Raw genomic sequence first — 13,402 nt, 5'->3', positions numbered from 1 at the left:
TATTAAATAGTTATACGTGTCGATCGCGTAGGTACGTTGTATTGTATAATATGTAAGCACACCAATAGATTTAAAAACGTCGACAGCAGCAGCAGCAGCAGCAGTATAGCGTCTAAATAATATTAATGACGACGATATCACATGCGGATTGTACGAGGTTTCAATACTATCGGTTATGATACGCGAACTGTACTAAAGTAAATAAAATAAATATTATATTTGGTGTGGTGAATGGACATGCTGCCGACGAAATTCGAGCAGTGGCTGCGCGCGTTCTTCGAGCGGACAATATAATATTATTTGAGCGGCCCACCGGAAAAAGAGGGAAAATAATACTACCTACAATTATAATAATAATGACCGTGGTACAGGTAATAGCCGTGGAAGAAGTTATCGCTGCCACGAAGAACGTTCGGTAATTTTCGTATTGTCAAATAACTACCGCCGCCGCTTCCGTCTATATGGCCTCGAAAACTTTTTTTTGTTTTTTACGCATCTAAGATAATAGGATATACATGTGTGTGCAGACGTGCCGTTTAGTTCGCGGATTCCACGTGTCTGATTTTATGAATTAAATAGAAAAAAACGGGTAACGTTTCGCTGTAAGTACATCAGATAAGTCACTGTAATGGATAATTAAATTCAATGATATAAAATCACTGTAGGTATACGAAAAAATGTTCTGAGGAATAATGGTCTGTCAGCCTATGATATTTCTAAGAATATTTTACGATATTATTGTGATTATAAAGTAATTTATTTTACTATTAGGTAATAATAAATTAATTAATAAATCAAATAATATATTAATACTACCTATAGTAGCACTACAGTCGGTTAAATTAATTTTTGTCGAATTGGATTTGGATTTGAAAATTTCATTGTGAGTATAAAATATAATAATATACTTTAAAAGTTTCAAATACCTATAAAGAATATTTTATACCATTATTTTTACCTTATTGGCTCGATTCCGGTTTCAACGACGATAATATTTTCGGAAAAAATGACTATCGAAATCAGATCGTTCTTGTAAAAATGATGAGTATAATATTGAGCATCGAATAAAGTATTTATAGCACATATTAATATATTATACTCAGGGAACCTTTTGAATTTATTGGTATTCGTTCCGGTACAGGTTCTCCAGAAATAAAATAACTGTTTCGGTTCGGTTCTGGTTTTTCGATAAAAAAAAAAAATAAAGGTATCGGTTCCAAATGATTTTGGTACCGATTCTAGATAATTTAGGTACCGAAAAGTATAATAATTTTAAATACCTATCCGGCATGCGGGTTTAATTAATAATAAAAATGAAAAATAACATTAATAATATACCTTTAACAATTATGAAAAATAATATTATTTTATTTTCGAACCTAAAAGAACCTTTTTAATTTTAAAAATTCCTGTTCGATACCGGTACTTTATTTATTAAAATAAAGGTTTCGATCCCGGTTCTGGTTCTTAATATTTTAAAGGTTCTTTTAGGTTCGGTTCCAGTCCCTGATTATACTGCTAATGCAAGGCTGGGCATTAACGAGTTAAAAAGTTAAAGTTAAGTTAAAAAGTTAATTTTATTTTAACTTTTTAACTTAACTAGTTACTTTTGGCTTTTCATTAACTTAACTGTTAACTTACTAAATTTCTTTCTTAATTAACGTGAAATTAACGAGTTGATTTTTAATTTTAAGAAGTAAGTTAAGTTAATTAATTTTGTTTTTAATTTTATAATATTTCAATATTTTGTTTTCATGTCAAAAAATATGTATCGTAAATTGTTTAAAGTTAAAAATGTATATCATTAGAATCTAACTTATATGGAAATAGTGTGTGAAGTATTAACCCTTTATCCTATAATTTAGTTTTGGGTTGGAAAAAAATTAAGTACGCTAGCGTTGTATAAACAAATTAACTTTTTTTTAACTTAATAAAAAGTTAACAAAAAGTGTGTATTAACTTTTAACTTAACTGAGTTAACCTATAGTTAAATTAACTTTTAACTTTTAACTTTTTGTTATTGGTGCATATTAACTTAACTTAACTGAGTTAAAAAAAATCATTAACTTGCCCAGCCTTGTGCTAATGTAACACTCATAATTGCGTACTTACATCGAGTGAATTGTTATAATATGCCATAAGGTCTTCAGACCGAATACATATAATAAAATCATTTGTGTGCATCTCTGAAGGGTGAACTGTGCTCAAATCTACCTTAATATTTACAATGTTTTTGAATTTAAAAAAAATAATAATATGTAATAATATAAGAATTACCTAAATCATGATTGTTATTGTTATTGTGACTACTATTCCCGATTAATTCTATACCCATATTAAATTTAAATTATAAATTATCTGTTAAATATAATATAATATGCATACATTTTATATGCTAATATTTAAATCACTCGTGAAAAGAAAACATCAAATCTGTAAAAAAGGTGAATACTTACTAGGTAATGCATATACTTTCCAATCTTATTTTATTTAAATATCAAATTAATTTAACACAATATTATTATATTAATTTATCAACAATTTACGTAAATTACGGGATTCAAGCTTTTCATATAAAATATTAATCTAACAAGTTTAAATTGTTATGTTTTTCCACCACATCATCGAATATAATTAATACGACCTAGTAAATTAATTTAAATATTTGTATTATTTTATTGTGAACGCAGTTTCCGTTATTTCGCTCGAAAATGTCCATTATTTGTTGGTTGACCTTCTAAAAATCTAAAATCTATGTAATATAATATAGACATAAATTCTTCGTTCGAAATATTATGATAATATTAACACAACAAAATCAATGGCTAAAACCAAAAATTAGTTTTTGATTGATTAACCAACGATAATAATTAATAATAGGTACTGTAGTTATAAAATGATTATTTAAGTTTTTACCTTCGGAATTGATTCAAGAGGACTTAATTTGCCTTCAGTATATCGGGTTTTGGCATTTAATTGTATTTCTTCCGTCTTAACAGATGTTGACACGTCTTGTGGTTGAAATTGTAAAACTTCATCCAGGAAATCGGTTTTTTTTTTTAAACACTCTAAAATATTATCTATATAATATCATAGTTTTGATTTGCGATATTAATGTAAATCAACCAACTAGACAATTGTGAGAACAAAAACCCTCTTATTTGTAAAGGTTTCGATATTTTAATATCGCAAGCTGAAAACAATTTTTTTTACTGGTAATATTTTACATACTCATAATTATCTTTACAATTGAAATACCAAAACCACGACCAACGATATAATTGCACGGACAATAATATTTTATTATTCTTTATATCCTTTAAATCTGATGACGGGTCAATTCACTATAATAGTATTATTGCAAGTTGCAACCAACCAAACTATAAATGGGTTCTGTTGAACTTTGATTTACTAAGCTATTGGTATATTATGCTATAATTTCATATAAGTCCTAACAACAATACCTAACAACAATACTTCGGGCGTGTTGCGTAGGTCTCGATGTCTAATAAAATTGTAAATTATACATTTGCAAACACTTCGATGATAAATCCGTGCCAATGACCGATGTTGCAGAGACGGCGGTGGTCAGTAAATAAATAATAGAACAAAATCATAATACTATAATATTTAGGTTATGATCATTGTTGCTATTAAATATGCCTACTCATATAGGTACTCTGCGAATGACTAGGCAGCTTTAATCATCATTTGAATTTCGTTTGATGTGAATAAGTAATAGTTGTAAGTATCGGCGTAAGGCATCACATTATAATGGCAAGGTTGATAGACACGCCCTAGGTGATAATACAAAAATAAATTATGTACACAAATAGTACATAATATAATGTGCCGAGGCGTAGTTTACAGTTGGGAATCCATTAAGAGGAATTGTTGACGGCTAATTCATACACTCGAAAATATAAAATTTAAAATATATTAATATATTGTTTTACTCGATTAAAATACCTATAAAACAACAATAACAAATTGTGATATTGTAATGTATAGTCGACGATAATATTATTATATTTTAATATAATATCTGCACTCTACAGCCAGCACTAGGTATACATTATACACCTATAGGCTATAATTACATAGTACATACCTACCACAACCTACCACCAATCGAATGATAGTAACTGATTTTTTTTAAGTTTTAGTAAAGTTAACCTTGAAAAATCGCTGAGTAACAAACTCTGAGCTAAACGCATTCCCCCATAAATTCTGCCATTCAAATAGTGTATAGACAATCGAGATTGAATCGTGATAAATTCTAAATTGTTTTTAACACAGAGTTTTCGAAAATTTGTTTCCGTCGCCCTTTTTTTATAATAAACTTAGTATAAATCATTTGTTTGGATTGAGTTTCTATTTTTATTATTCATATCAAAGAAAAAATATAATTAACAATGAGAAGTTATAAATTAATGCGTACAATTATCGTAGAGTAATCGCACGATATTTATTTTATACTTTATTTTTCGAGATTTACATATTATAAAGGTGGACAAGTAGATACCACTATGCTGTACGGTAGTTATCGAGGTAGTAATTGTAATGGATGTGTTAGATTTGAATTCAATGATAAATCATTGCATGCGAATAACTATTCTGAGCGGAGATGGTGTGTCAGCCATACTTGTATAAAGAATTAATAAAAATCAAAAATATCTCATGGCTATAAATTGCGTTACTTTTCGGTAAATTGTATATTAATTATTGTTAAAGGTAAAAAAAACTTAGGAGGAATCTTCTATTACATTTTCAAATATAAGCCACAAAAATCAAAATTTTTCAATTTTAAATTTGCAAATATACCGTATAATATATGCAATAGATTTCATAATAAAGGTGGCTAAACATAAAGTAATACATCAATTATGTTTTCAACAAAAGCCTAAGCTATATAAATTGAACATTTTATATATTTCAAAATATTTTTTTTCTTTTAATTTTTAAATTTTTAAATATTATAATCTATATAATGTGTATTATAAACCATGTCCCCGGCACCGCCCATTCAGCATTTGGAATTTAAACCTAGGGCTTTCGTTTGTGCTGCAATTCCATTCGTTTGTGCTCGATTCCTTCCAAAGTTATAAGTTAGGTAAATATTTCATACCTTAAAAACAGCTTATAAAGGTATTCATCGTCTTTTTTAGAAATTATATTGTACTCCGGTCTCGTTCAATCAAAAAATCAATAAAAAAAATTTAAAAAAGTTTGTCCAGGTTTTTGCCAAATAAAGTAACCCTATTTTATAAATTTTTATCTACAAAATAGTTTACAGATCATTTTAATATTATTATTGTATTCTTCTTAGTCAGCAGTATTGTTAAATTTACCACACTGCGGAGACTATATTTTCGAGTAGTTTTTGAGTGAATAAAACTTTATTGTCGACGCCGTCGGCCAATAATGAAAAGGTCAAAGGGTACCTAGCAACAGTCTTGTTAAGTATTCGAATACTTGTATTTAAATACTTTTTGACCAATGTATTTTAAATACTTAAAAAATACTTTTTATTTGTATTTTTATTCTAGAATACTAAATACTTTTTTTCATTCTCGTGGTCTACTTCAAATTCCAATTACTAATAATTCGGAACGTACTATTTTAAATGTTGATTCTGAAATATTATTTTAAAATGGTTCTTACCTTATTGATCATTTGTAAATAAGGTTTCGCAAAAATACAAGTAGATAACAGAATGACTGGACACTGAAACCCCTATTGGCTCCTCACTCCCGTTATATACCATGGCATACAAGACACTGACCACCACTGATTGGATTGGCATTTATCTTGAATCTTTAAATAGTCTTTCTTCTTATTTAATGGGTAATACTGTGGTAGTAGCTTATAATTTGTGTATAAGATATTAGTATTAATGTTATTGAACTTTTTTTTTTTCATATTTATTTTAATTTTTACAATCTGTATTATTTTTTTTTACAATAAGCACAATAGATGGAGGGTTACATGTGAGGGCTTTGTTTGGTTGATTAAAGAAACTATTAGATAATAGTCCTTCATGGCGTGGGTAGTAGTGATTTTAGTCGACTAGTCATTGAACTGATTGAATTATTGATTTTTAATTATTGATTTATTGATTTTAAAATAAAGTATTTTTGTAAGTATTTTGAACACTTTTAAAAAGTATTTGTATTTATATTTAAATACTTTTAAAAGAAAGTATTTGAATACGTATTTTAAATACCAATTACACCAAGCATTTAAATACGTATTCTGAATACATTTGAAAAGTATTCTTAACAAGACTGCCTAGCAATAGTCACCTCGTACCTCTCCTCCACAGACCACTCACTCATCCTCTACTCACACACACATAATAAACCTGTTTTTATACTTATACATTGTTTTATTTTTGTTCATAACTGTGTCGATTGTAAGTTTTTTAATCATATTGTAGATTAAACGACGCGTTATCGGCCGCCGCCGACGAGCAGGTTCGCTTAACAAACACGGCCGCCCAAAATGATGGCCAGTCGTAGTGTTAACACGGAATACATAATATTATTACGTGCGCAAGTCACCATTTGTTTATATTATATTGTATTTTGTAGGCGCGAATCACCACATTTTTATATTGTATTTTGTGGGCGCGAATCGCCGCATTTTTATAATTTAATTTTATAATAATACAATTTAAATAGTGTGTACTATTACTTTATTATATTCCTAAGTGTGTGCTAATAACCACCTAGGAACCTTATATTTTTAGCTAAATTGTAAGAGTGAACCACAGTAGCATTGCTTTTTATTGTAACTTCCTGATATTTTGTATTAGTTATATTATCTTGTGGGAAAAATTAATTCCATTTTAGGACAGAGACCAGTTTGTGCACCACTAAATACCACCACTCACCTGTGAAAATTTGTGACTTTGTGAGTATATTTTTGTCTTGATATTGTGCTCCTACGTTGTTGTGAATTACTTAAACTGTCATTATGTTATAGTAATTATAACTGACAATAAATAATCCCGATTAATGAATTATAATTATTTTTTACACACACACAATCTTTAAAACTCAGAATCTATAGGTTAGTTTATATCGTGATTATGAGAAGTGAAGCACACAGATAAGACGGCCGCGCCGCGCCGATGCCATTTTTTTAGGTTGGCAAAACATTATTTGTTGTTCTGTTAATAATAACTTATTACATACAGCTAATACATTTTAGTATTTTACACTTCATTATTTGTATGTAAGATCGCGCGATTAAAAATTTTTTATAATAACATAATGATCCAATCAATATGCTTTATAGTGCAATATTATGTAATAATATATTTATTATATTTTCAACACAATCTATAAGCTATAAAAGTTGTACATTTTATACATTTTTATTTACAAAATAGTTTACAAATCCATTTTAATATTGTAAAATGTAGGTACCTATTCAGTCTAGCCAAAACATATAGTCTAAACTCTAAAGACCTGCAAGGGCCGGGCTGGCTCGACCCGGTCCTCAAAAAAACCGGTCCGTAGTGACATTGGACCGGACCGAGCCTTTCAAATAAAATAAAGGATTGGACCGGGCTTTTTTTTGTAAAATGTTTTGAATTGGGCCGGGCTGGACTTTAAGTAATAAATCAAGGGTTGGCCCAGGCTTTTTTAAGTCTTGGAATATTATTCTGGACCGGACCTGGGCTTTCTTTTGTACAATTTTTCGGGTCAGGCTGGACTGGACTTCGAATCAATAAATCAAGGGTTGGACCGGGCTTTTTTCTTCGACAATAAATAATCATAATTTAAAATAGTAAATAATAATGATAAAACCGATGTTGGTACAAATAGATACAATCACAATTATTATAATAATATCTTGATTAGGGGGTATAATAAAGCTCTTTAAAGAGCCTGAAAATTCAATTAAAAACAACTACCGTCTTATAGATGGTGATTTTAATATACTTACACGTATTATAAAGTCGTCTGTATGAGATTCTACAAATATTCTACCCTCTAAGGAAACATCCACCAATCTCCCTATATTTATAAGAACTTTTATCTCACAGAAACGCTGCGCCCGAGCGATCTGCTAAAATACCAGATACCCAGCTGATAAACGCCTCTACAATACTTTCGTGTTAAAACTTAAACGCCTCCTTGCTAATCACAGGTCCTAATTATATGCTAAATATTTATTCTCACTCACGCATAAAAATGGTACCCTCTGGAAAGCTACTAGAAAACTCCTAAGTATCCTCAATCTACCACCCACCTTGCGTAACGATGATGGTAGTTGGGCTACATCCGAACAAGACCAAACAAATATTTTCACAAAACATCTAAAAAATACCTATCAGCCACACTTAATATGCTATCTCCAAATAGGTTCAAAGACGTAGACAGTTTCCTTGACTCAGCCATTCCAATTTCACTTCCTCCTCCTCCATTTTTATTAACTCAACATTTTAAAATTAATATACCTATAAATGCAGTGCCTTCCTTATTAGTTGTTAATTTGGAAAAAATACAATTTGAGAAAAACCAGTTTTTGACAAAAACGATTTTCTTTTTTTGATGTAATTAAAAACTTCTATCCCTAGATACTGCGGGTAGTTGTTATCAAATGTTTATTTTTCTATACATAGCATGAATTTAAAAATATTTTTACTCTTTTTGAAATATTTATATCATAGATTTGAAAAGTTTCCTTATAAGTTGTTTATAAAAATAGTCAATAGTATTAAGGACATACATGCACAAGCTTTTTTCAACGAAATTCGTCAAAATCACGAAAATTGTATACAATATAATACAAACAATAATTACTTTTACATGTGTATATGTACAGGTGACACTATATGATTACAAGTTGATACTTGATCATATTACAATTCATTATGCTGGATGGTATATTTGTTCAAGAAAAGAATTTTATGGGCAGTCTCTTTTGGCTGCAGCAAAATTGGAAGTGGACAAAGTTTAAGTATGATTACAAACATTCATATTTATAAATTATTATATTACATACGAAAATGCTAAGATATTAATATATTGTTATCACAAAATATTTGTACCAACTTATGATTTAAAATAATTTACGAATATTAGATTTAGTCAATTTTGACTTTTTTCATTTTGTTAAATTCTGTAAAAATTTTGTTTTAAACTTGTTATCAGTGTTTGTTCAAAATATTGTTTTTAATAAAACTATGCGAGTCTGTAGACAAATTAGGGATAGATCATGAATTTACGTCAGTAATCATCAAAATAATTTTGAGTTTTTCACACACTTTATATTATTTTCGTTTACTAGGTATATTATCACCAGTGGCGTATTTTTATGCAGGCACTATAGGCATGTGCCTACAGCGGCCAGTTTTTCAAGGGATTTCATATTTTTTTCGATATTAATGGTATTGCATATTAACTCAGTGATAAACTTATTATATTCTTTTCTGCTATTTTAAAGTATTATATATATAGCCACAACTAACAGCCACAACAGCCAACAAGAAATTTATTATTTTTAAAGTTTCTAATCGCCGTCATAAAACTATAAATGAATGTACAGCATTTATAAGCAGATTTCCGTCATTTATATGAGCTCTAAATGGTATGTTTTGTTTACCCATAGTAATAATCGTGAACGATTTTCCTTTATTTGTTTTAACCTATGATCATCTAATCTTTTAATTATTTCTAGTTCTGGCCGATCATAATTTTTTATTAAGTCTTTTGAAGCTTCAACTGAATTTTTATGTATATAGTATTTTCATGTCTTATAAGTGCTTCGTCTTTTCCAATAAGTTTAGAAAAGGAAACAAGAGGATATTTTACTAAATAGCCTGCTTCGCTGTTACATTTATAAGCTCCCACTGTAATTACAATATATTATTATTGTATACGAGTATATTGTTATTTGATAAAATGACTTTGTTTTATTTAAATTCTCAAGCTAACTTAACTTTAATAGAACTTATATAGAACTTAACTGTAACTTTTATGAAACTTCACTTTAATTTAACTTGAACTTAACTTTAAAAAACTTATATGGAACTGAACTTTAATTTGACAGGAACATAGCTTAAACAACCTTATATGGAACTGAACTTTAATAAACTTGTATGTAACTTAACTTTAATTTGGCTTGAACTTAACTTTAATAAACTTTGTACGGAACTTAACTTTAATAAACTTATTTGGAAACTTAACTTTAATAAACTTATTTGGAACTTAACTTTAATAAAACTTATATGGAACTTAACTTTATTGGAACTGGAACATAACTTTAATAAACTTTTATTTAAATTACATTTAGATAAACCGAAAAACCTTGTTTTTGAAAAACTCCAAGCACTGCGTATCTAATAAAGTCGCTGTGTGCCAGTATGACGTCGTTACAGTACCCGGGTGGGGGATTTGGTTTTGCGTAAAAGGGAGAGGGGTACACATTTTTTAAGGAGAGTACAGATGGGTGCAAATCGGGTACAAAACAATGAGATTAGGGGGGTTTGACGATTTATGGGTAAACTACTACGTACAGTGGCTATACATTTAAATTAAAATAGATATGATTTCCATCATATTATATATAATATGTAATAATATAAATAAACAATTCAATAATGAACAATTGCGACAAAAATATACTGACCAAGGACGGTACGTCAGCTTCAATCTCTATACATTTATCATAATCTATACTAACTGTCTAACTATTTAATTAAAACTGTGTACAATACTACAATATCATGTTATTTGGTAGATATATTTCATAAACAGTAGCGTAGCCAGATGAGTTTAGGTGTTTAAACTCCACCCCCTCCATTGAATTTTTTCCCCTGAAAAATGAATTATTTATATACGAAAACTGTAAAAACATAGTTTAATTTATAAATAACCCATTCGTCCCACTTTCAAAATCCTGGCTACGCTACTGATCATATAATAACATTAAGGTTTTGTATGTCAGAAAAATGATTGATCTTAAAAATCCACCGAGATTAATAATCCCAGTGGCAGTTTTGCTAATATTTTTATTGATCGAAGAATCGTGCCAAAAAGACTATTCTAAAGACATAATATTAGAAAGTAATAAATTATTTCTATACATATACTATATTATGTCTACATATACAATTAGCATACATTTTACTTTGATTGTTTATTTAGAAGTACATCCTGTACAATTGATTAAAATTAACTTTTTAATTACATACAAAGGTGTAGTCTACATACTCAGTTTCTTGGACTCAGTTTCAGACTGGATCAATTTTACTCAACAAAAAATAATGAGATTTCAAAAATAACCTCCATGACTTAAATAAATATTTTTACAAACAATATTTTTCTAAAAATCAGATTTATAAAATATTGGTTATTTTGAATTTTCAAAAAAAAATATATTATGTAAAAATTTAAATTTTTTATTTTCTGTAATAAAATATAAAAGTAAAAAACAACGATTTGAAAAGTTATTCCATTCGTCAGATCTTCTACACTCTGTATAAATATATAAATTATTATATTCTTAATACCTTTTTTTTTTTCTTTTTTTTTCGCAAATCCAGTAATACGGCTTATTTAAGCGGTTTACAGCAAAACTACCTGTTACAAAAATTGCAGAGAAGTATTTTTTTTAACGATCGTAAGAAGCCCGATTTAAGGGAAAGAATGCCCCATTTTATCTAACCCTGAGGAATACAAACACATGTAAACAATACCTAATACGGACATGAGTGATTTTATTTTTAATAGCAGAATTGAATTGAACATTATAAACCAATAAAATAGTGTTTTTTTAGAATCGATTATTTTGATATTAATTATGTATAAGGGATATCTCGTATATTTATTTCGTATTCTATATTGTATACGCTTATATGTATTTTTTTTTTTTTTTTTTAATTCTATACCTATGATCTATTAATTACATTAATGATACTGTTAGTCGTCTAAATATTCACTAATTGACTACAAATCATTATCTACATATCACTTGATCTATACTCGATAAAATATAATTAAGAATAGTATGTATTTTACTTGTTCAATAAATTATTGTTTATTGAGAGTAGAGAATGTGCTTATGGTGATGATTTCTAACATCTACTCTAACTTAAGTTACTATTTCACATCCAGAACACAACCGTGTATCGAGTGAACTACAGCATATTACAACTGCACGTCACTTATACGTATACAGTTATAGAGTCGGTGTGTAGCGAAGTATTTTGGGCGCACAGGCTATTATTGTTTGTTCCCAACCCCCCAAAAAAAGAAAAACATTTTTTTAATATGATATAAAATATAAAGAATTAAATTCTTTTTAATTAATAATTGTTAGTTATTTTGCGATTTATAGACAATAATGTGAGTTCAATAAGTGATATATATATAATATAGGTAGAATTAAAAATAACGAAAATATAGTGTATAAAATAAGTAGTAAGTAGTAGTAAGTAATACTTTGGTGTATGAATAGGAGAATAAACATTATATAAATGTACGGATATAAAGCAGATATTTTATAAAAATGTCGTGTACTTTGAAGCAGTCCTACTTACTTCCCAAGTCCTTGGCCGCTGCCGTGCTCTAAGTCATGATTTTGGTCTCCATTTTGCGATTCAGAAATGTTTTCCGGTGCACCCATTGAGTAACTGACAAAGGCAATTGCCAATATTATTGACTAGAAGAGAGAGAAAAATGCATTTATATCACAAATTTATTAGTCTATAAATATAGTCAATAGTTGTACTTATACGTTATGAAATATATTATAGTAAATTATTTAAATCACATAATAGGTGTACTGGTGTACTGATATCTATATAGGTACGTATTTAGAGTAGGTATATAATTCAGCGACATCAGTTTATACGTTGCTTACTCAAAATATTTAAGTAAATGAAAATAAATCACTGTTTACCAATACCAAACATCATAAACGAGGTGGCTATACTTTTTAAATAATTAGAGCGAAAAAACCATTTCCGCATTGATAAAAACCAAAATGATTGTAATATTCAAATAAAAACAATAATATTATTGTATTATCCTTAGGGCCTTGTCGACTGTCTTTAAAAAATTTCCTTGGAGTTTATTTTTCTGAAAAACACGGTTGGTCTTCGTAATCTACTTCGAGACATTATTTCCGCTCTCTCGGCGAGTTGGGACATCATATCCGCATCCACGTTCATAATATTAAGCGCTTTTCCGATAAATCACATTTGCCTCTCTTTTTTATCGATCTAAAAAAAAAGTCATCAACAACTTGGACTTATAAAAAATTAAACTCCCATGGCACACCAAAGTAATTGTCGTAAAACCTTATCCAGCCAAAAAACCACCTCAATACCAAATATCTTATGGGCAGTCTATCTTATGAGCACACACAGAGTTACTGTAATCAC

Source organism: Metopolophium dirhodum, chromosome 5 (assembly GCF_019925205.1).
Source record: "Metopolophium dirhodum isolate CAU chromosome 5, ASM1992520v1, whole genome shotgun sequence".
In the NCBI taxonomy this organism is placed as follows: Eukaryota; Metazoa; Arthropoda; class Insecta; order Hemiptera; family Aphididae; genus Metopolophium; species Metopolophium dirhodum.
The sequence above is the reverse complement of the archived record's forward strand: the minus strand, read 5'-3'. Positions refer to the sequence as shown.